Genomic DNA, 8,436 nt, shown 5'->3' with positions numbered 1-8,436 from the left:
GTTCCATACCAAGGGAGTTGTGAAGGAACGTTCTGTGCGCGTCATAATAGACGGAGGGAGCTGCAACAACTTGGCTAGCATGGAGATGGTGGAGAAGCTTTCTCTCACCACAAGACCACATCCACATCCTTACTACATCCAATGGTTCAACAACAACAGCAAGGTTAAGGTAACACGTACTGTTCGTGTGCATTTTAGTATCTCTACATATGCTGATTATGTTGATTGTGATGTGGTACCTATGCAAGCATGTTCCTTATTACTTGGTAGACCATGGCAATTTGATAAAAATTCTGTACACCATGGTAGAAACAATCACTATACTCTTGTTCATAAGGATAAAAATATTACTTTGCTTCCTATGACTCCTGATTCCATTTTGAAAGATGATATTAATAGAGCTAATAAAGCAAAAAAGGAGACGAATAAGAGTGAAAATCAGATTGTGGCAAAAGAATTTGAGCAACAAATGAAGCCTAATAATAAACCATCTAGTGTTGCTTCTGAAATTAAATTGAAAAGTGCATGTTTATTTGCCACCAAATCTGATATTGATGAGCTAGATTTCAGCAAATCTGTTTGCTATGCTTTTGTGTGCAAAGAGGCATTATTTTCATTCGAGGACGTGCCTTCCTCTTTGCCTCCTGCTGTCACTAACATTTTGCAGGAGTTCGCTGACGTCTTTCCACAAGACGTGCCACCGGGATTACCGCCTATTAGAGGGATTGAGCATCAGATTGACTTAATTCCCGGTGCTTCACTGCCAAACCGTGCACCATACCATACCAATCCAGAGGAGACGAAGGAGATTATGCGCCAAGTACAAGAGCTTCTCGACAAAGGTTATATACGCGAATCCCTTAGTCCTTGTGCTGTTCCTATTATTCTAGTGCCGAAAAAGGATGGTACATCACGTATGTGTGTTGATTGTAGAGGCATTAATAATATTACTATTCGTTATCGTCATCCTATTCCTAGGCTAGATGATATGCTTGATGAATTGAGTGGCTCTACAATATTCTCCAAAGTTGATTTGCGTAGTGGCTACCATCAAATTCGTATGAAATTGGGAGATGAATGGAAAACAGCATTTAAAACTAAGTTTGGATTATATGAGTGGTTAGTCATGCCTTTTGGGTTAACTAATGCACCTAGCACTTTCATGAGATTAATGAACGAAGTTTTACGTGCTTTCATTGGACGATTTGTGGTAGTTTACTTTGATGACATATTGATTTATAGTAGATCTTTGGAGGAACATTTGGAACATTTACGTGCTGTTTTTATTGCTCTACGTGATGCACGTTTGTTTGGTAACCTTGGGAAGTGCACCTTTTGCACCGACCGAGTATCTTTTCTTGGCTATGTTGTTACTCCACAGGGAATTGAAGTTGATAAAGCCAAGATTGAAGCTATTGAGAGTTGGTCGCAGCCCAAAACGGTCACACAAGTGAGGAGTTTTCTTGGCCTCGCTGGATTCTATAGGCGTTTTGTGAGAGATTTCAGCACCATTGCTGCACCTCTCAATGAGCTTACAAAGAAAGATGTGCCTTTTGTTTGGGGTACCGCACAGGAAGAAGCCTTCACGGTATTGAAAGATAAGTTGACACATGCTCCTTTACTCCAACTTCCTGATTTTAATAAGACTTTTGAGCTTGAATGTGATGCTAGTGGAATTGGATTAGGAGGTGTGTTATTACAAGATGGCAAACCTGTTGCATACTTTTCTGAAAAATTGAGTGGGCCTAGTCTGAATTATTCTACTTATGATAAAGAATTATATGCTCTTGTTCGGACTTTAGAAACATGGCAACATTATTTATGGCCCAAAGAATTTGTTATACATTCTGATCATGAATCTTTGAAACATATTAAAAGTCAAGCTAAACTGAATCGTAGACATGCTAAATGGGTTGAATTAATTGAGACTTTCCCTTATGTCATTAAACACAAGAAGGGAAAAGAAAATGTTATTGCTGATGCATTGTCTCGTCGCTATACTATGCTTTCACAACTTGACTTCAAAATATTTGGTTTGGAGACCATCAAAGATCAATATGTGCATGATGCTGATTTTCAAGATGTAATGCAGAATTGTAAAGAAGGAAGAATGTGGAACAAGTTTGTTGTTAACGATGGATTTGTGTTTCGTGCTAACAAGCTATGCATTCCAGCTAGCTCCGTTCGTCTTTTGTTGTTGCAGGAGGCGCATGGAGGAGGATTAATGGGACACTTTGGCGTGAAGAAGACGGAGGACGTACTTGCTACACATTTCTTTTGGCCAAAGATGAGACGGGATGTTGAGCGTTTTATTGCTCGCTGCACTACATGTCAAAAAGCTAAGTCACGACTCAATCCTCATGGTTTATATATGCCTTTGCCTGTACCTAGTGTTCCTTGGGAGGATATATCTATGGACTTTGTTTTAGGTTTACCTCGAACAAAGAAGGGGAGGGATAGCATATTTGTTGTCGTGGATAGATTCTCGAAAATGGCACACTTTAGACCATGTCATAAAAGCGATGATGCTGCTAATGTTGCTGATTTGTTCTTTCGTGAAATTATTCGCTTGCATGGTGTGCCAAATACTATTGTTTCCGATCGTGATACTAAATTTCTTAGCCACTTTTGGAGATGTTTATGGGCTAAGTTGGGGACTAAACTGCTTTTTAGTACTACTTGTCACCCCCAAACTGATGGACAAACTGAAGTAGTCAATAGAACGTTGTCTACTATGCTTAGGGCTGTTTTGAAGAATAATAAGAAAATGTGGGAGGAATGCTTGCCTCATATTGAATTTGCTTATAATCGTTCATTGCATTCTACTACTAAGATGTGCCCTTTTGAAGTTGTGTATGGTTTCCTACCTCGTGCACCTATTGATTTGTTGCCTCTTCCATCTTCGGAGAAGGTTAATTTTGATGCTAAACAACGTGCTGAATTGATTTTAAAAATGCATGAGTTAACTAAGGAAAACATTGAGCGTATGAATGCTAAATATAAACTTGCTGGAGATAAGGGTAGAAAACATTTTGTGTTTGCACCTGGAGATCTTGTTTGGTTACATTTGCGTAAGGATAGATTTCCTGATTTGCGCAAATCAAAGCTAATGCCACGTGCTGATGGTCCCTTTAAGGTGTTAGAGAAAATAAATGATAATGCATATAAACTTGAGCTGCCTGCAGATTTTGGGGTTAGTCCCACTTTTAACATTGCAGATTTGAAGCCTTATTTGGGTGAGGAAGATGGACTTCCGTCGAGGATGACTTCATTTCAAGAAGGGGAGGATGATGAGGACATCAATACAATTGTTACACCCACAGCCCCTGCTGCTATACATACTGGACCAATTACTAGAGCTCGTGCACGCCAACTAAATTACCAGGTACTTTCGTTTCTTGGTAATGATTCTAATGTTCATGAGAATATGATGCTGCCTAAATTGGATACATTTGTTTTGCTTACAAATGAAGGGCCTAGCTTGGAGAAGGATGAACATTGGAGCAAGAACAAGCATGGAGATGATAGCATGCGCAAGGGAAACAAGAACGGAATTACAAGTGATGATTTCAGGACTTTGAAGCCACCATAATGGGTGCATGAAGCCTTGGACAAAATATACAAGATGCCACTTCATAAATTTCGTCCCGAGGCTATTTTAGGTGCTACGTCACCTTATTATTGGGCCAGGCCCATGTAATTTCGAAATACATAAGTATAGGCTATTTTTAGAGTCCGTATGTGTGGGGAAACAAGAGATAGGGTTGATTTCGGACCCCTCCACCAAGGGCCACGAAATTCCCCCCCTCTTCCTCCATATATACAGCCCTTAGGGCATCGTTTAGACTTTGGGTTTTGTTTAGATTAAAAGTTCGCCATAGCTGCAACTTCGCGTACTTCGTTTGTGTTCAACGACCAGACAAAGGCGTCACAGAACCCCACCTTGATCAATAAAGCTTTCATCTTATATTCGCAATATCCAGATTGCAATCTTAGTTTCTTGCTTGTTCTTCGTTTGCTCGCAGGAAACAGACCCTCGTGGTCAGGTTGATCGTGCTCCGGCGTGGTCAATAACCTCTCGGAGTTGGTTTAGCGATTGCTAAGGCGCGACGTCCTCGCACGTTCGTAGTCGGATCGTCAAAGTCGACTTCCACCAAAGCGATATCCATCATCTCATCGAAAGACGGGACACCTTTGCCTCTATCAAAGGCGCAACGTCGTGCACGTTTGTAGTCGGATCATCAAAGTCGTCTCCACCAAATCGATGGTTATCATCTCATCGAAAGATTGGGACACCCTCGCCTCTATCATGCCTCCTGTCAGGGGTTTTGTGGAAGTGTCCCGGGGAGTTGAGCTCTGAGGTGTTGTCGTCATAATTTTATCGTTGCAGTTCTGGAATACCTGAGTTTAGTACGCCGACATCGAAAATCTCTTTTATGCAGTTCGTTGGTGAGATAACCTCGACGCCACCCAGTACTGGGGCGGGAGTTCGGGAGTATCGCCATAACTCGTATAACGGATGCTTTTCGAAGGTTGAGGTAGATGATTTCCGAAGGTTTCTTGGTTATGTGTTGAAGGATGGATACAGCTGGATGTAGGATTTGCTAGTTTTGGATGAGATATTATGCTTCCCCTGTATCCCCAACACCTGATTGCATAACCGGGAAAATTTCGGGAGTTTCATAAGTGGGAATTCTAGTAGCTCTTAGGATATCTTTCCAACAGATGTATGATATGAAATTGGGGTTCGACGTCTAGTGGTCCGCCTATTCACGGTCGGTTTTACAGTGGTCTCGTTGTGTCTTAAAGAGTCCTTGGCTATGACGACTCGGGGACGCTTCGTATGTCATGTGCACTGCCTTGTACATGATGGTGCTGTACGATCGAGCCCGTGTAGGCCCCACCACGAAAACTTCGGACGAAATCTCTATCATATGTTTGTTCTGGCTTATTCCGCAAGCCAATCCTTGTTTTGTTTTGAGTTGTGGTATTCGAGTTGCTTCGAAGTCAAATGTTGATTCCATAACTTTTCCAAGTGGTGTTCTCATATTCCTATGTGAATACTAATCCTTCTCGATCATCGAGTTTGTCATATCAATTTCTTTTAACCGATGTGTTTTCTCTTCAAGTGGATCCGATCATTTCAACATCAGTAAGATCAATGATCAGTTCTTCTCAACGGTGTTCGTTTCATCCATCCCAAGTTGCCTTTGTTTTTTCCCGCCCTCCCTCCCTTGTTTTTCTTCAACGACTCAGATTTCTTAATCAAGTATCCATTTTATTGATGAGAAATCTCTCCATTCTTTTCCATCAGTATTCTTATCCGGTGATTTTCATGAAGATGCTAACGGAGCTTCTAGTTCATCATTCTTCGTTCTCTTTTATCCGATGAATTCAATTCAAACTTTGCCAATTATATCCTTTCCTCGTTGCAAATACCTTCTCATGCCGGTGCACCTCATATTCAGTCATTTCTCGCTATTCAATTGTTCCGGAGTGCTCAAGATATCTCGAAGATTCGTGTTTTCCACTCTGCATTCATTCAAGATCTTTCAAGAATGTTATCTTATTCAAGTCTTTTAATTCAACCGGTGCTATTTTTTTTCAAGTAATCATTCCAACGGTGTTTATTTTGAGTGGGACCTAACCCACAGGTCTTTTCCCAGGATCTTACCTGACTCTTCTAAATTTTTCCGGAGTTATTCTCAAATTCTTTTCTAAAGTTTGACGTAAGAATGGATTATCATCAATCAAATGTCTTTTTCCAAGATCTTTCAAATTCTTTTCATCGTTGGATCAACCTTTCTATTCGTCATCCCGGAGTTTTTCAACGATTTTGGTGGTGTTGTTCTCGTCATTCTCGGATTTGAAGACCAAAGAGGAGTTCCTCTTAAATCCTTACCCGTTCTTCCAAAGACCCATGGTTCTAATTTGTTGCCATCCTCTAATAATTGTTTTCGATTGTGAGAATTCTTTTCACCTATCCGGAGTAATTCAAGAGTCTTCTCAGTTTGCTATCCGGAGTCCATCAATTCAGGTTTATTCATTCTCAGCTGTCAGTTATCATTCTACTATCTTGCCGGCGCATCAATCAAATATCCTCTAATCAGTTCTTGATCTCTTTGTTCTGATGTATCTAAATCCCCTCAAGCTTCTTCATTCATTTGCTAATTCTTTCCGGTGTTTCTTCATATTTTAATCGTTCTTTTTCAATTCTTACGGTGGTTCATTCAAGATCTCTCTTCCTTGGTTAGCATATCAATCCATTCGTGTTTTCAATCCTACCGATGGCTTGTTGAAGACCGTCTCAAGTTTGCGCTATATCTCGCTTAATCCTTTCTACGGGAATAAGTAGTGTGATAAATCTGTTGATTGTCATCAATTTAATTGGTGAAGGATAAGCATAATGTAATTCTTATTCTTGTTTCATCCTAATGATTAATTCTTATTCCGGAGGCCCTTCAAACTCTCGGTTTCATTTGTTTCATCTTCTCTTTTTCCCGGAGTGCCAACCTCTTTCAATTATATTGTCACGGAGATCTCTATCTAAATCATTGCGAGGCTTAAATCTTATTTTTTTCATCACTCAATTAGTTTGGATCATCCTTTTGTTACCGGAGTTTTTTTTTTCATGGAGGCTATACATGATGGTTCATCAAAGAAATAATTCCTTCTCCAAGTGTTCATTGAGATTCTTTTCAAAGGAGCTCAAGCTTTCTTCATCTTGCTACCCGGAGTGCAATTCTTTCTTCCATATTATTGGAGGTGGTATTATGTCATTCTTGATAATTCAGTTCATGTTTTCATGATTCACATGTTGTCAAGAATGAGATATTTTAAATCCATCAATCTCATCATTGGAGTTATCTTGGGTTATATTTCACCTAAAGCCTTCCCTAAGGATTGTTGCTATAATGGTGCTCATATATGATCCAAGTTCTTCATCTACCCTCCCGGTGAAATAAGCTTCTCATCCCCTTTGTTCATGCCAATCCAATTCTTCTTCCCGTGAGTGGCAGGTTGTCACCTCATAATTTTTGAGATGTATTCCATAAGACCATATCAAGATTATTCTTTCCGTTGTTGGTTTTTGATGAGGACATGACTACCTTGGATATGACCAAAAATATTGCATATATGCATATTTGTCAGGTGATTTCTAGTGCAAACTATTCAATAATCTATTTATGTTATCCAGAACAAAAATACTTCACACACTTTTGTGTTTTGTCTAATTGCAGGTGTATGGGACATTTGTACAATCCACATATGAAGATAAGGAAGAAAAAGATGTTTATTTGCTGTCCAAAAAGTTCTCTCACGTCACTTTTGGCCCAAGAGAAGATAGAGTCCAAGTCTCTCACGTTCTGGATTCAGATTCGGACTGCACAGACACACCTGACTCAAAACGGACACAAATTTTTCATACAGACTCCGAATTGGGTGATTCTTTTTTTGTTGGAAACTAGATTTCGTGCACTTTCCAACCCAATTGGAATCACATTCAAATTCGTCCGGAGCGTTGAGTTGTGGACGAAACAATCTGATGCTGCAGCAGAATCCGAGTCAAACTACAAGTCCAAAGGTATTACATCACCTCCACTTGGGCCCATTGGCCTTGTACGACCTAGATTTAGTTTTAGGCTGCCTTGGGACGTCCTCCCACCTCCTTGGCCGCCACCCCTTGCTCCTATATAAGTAGATCCATCTAGTAGCTTTTCCTTGGGATTTGTTTAGTTAAAAGTTAGCCATTGCAACTTCGTGTACTTCGTTTGTGTCCAACGACCAGACCAAGACCGCTTCCGGATCCCCACCATTATCAATACCTCATATATATTTGCAATATTCAGATTGCTTTATCATATTCTTGCTCGTTCTTCGATTGCTTGCAGGAATAGACCTTCGTGGTCAGGCTGACCGTGCTTCCGGCATCGTCAGTAACCTCAGGAGATTGGTTTAGCAATTGCTAAGGCGCAACGTCGTGCACGTTTGTAGTCGGATCGTCAAAGTCGTCTCCACCAAATCGATAGTTATCATCTCATCGAAAGATCGGGACCCTCGCCTCTATCAAGTGGTATCAGTTTTTAGGTTGCTCGGTGAGATTTTACAGTTTTTCATCGTTTAGATCGCATCTGTCATTCATACCTACAGCCCATGAAAAAGCCACAAAAAAAGTTAGATCTGTTCATCCTTTATCCAAGCCAGTCTGAGCCTTTGCAATTTTCTATTCATTGCTTGCATAGTTGAATTATCGGTTGCATCGTCGTGTCAGTTGCTGGTCTTAGTGTCTAGGTCGTTTAGAGTTTCGAGTTCTGTTCACATTAGTCACGCCGCCGCTGCATCATTATCCCATCCGCTGTCCACCATCCCATCCACCAATTTCCACCACGTGCTACGCACTGTTTATTGTCATAATCATAGTTGAGGTCACTCACA

The sequence above is a fragment of the Triticum dicoccoides genome, chromosome 2A (genome assembly GCF_002162155.2).
Source record: "Triticum dicoccoides isolate Atlit2015 ecotype Zavitan chromosome 2A, WEW_v2.0, whole genome shotgun sequence".
NCBI lineage: Eukaryota > Viridiplantae > Streptophyta > Magnoliopsida > Poales > Poaceae > Triticum > Triticum dicoccoides.
The sequence above is the reverse complement of the archived record's forward strand: the minus strand, read 5'-3'. Positions refer to the sequence as shown.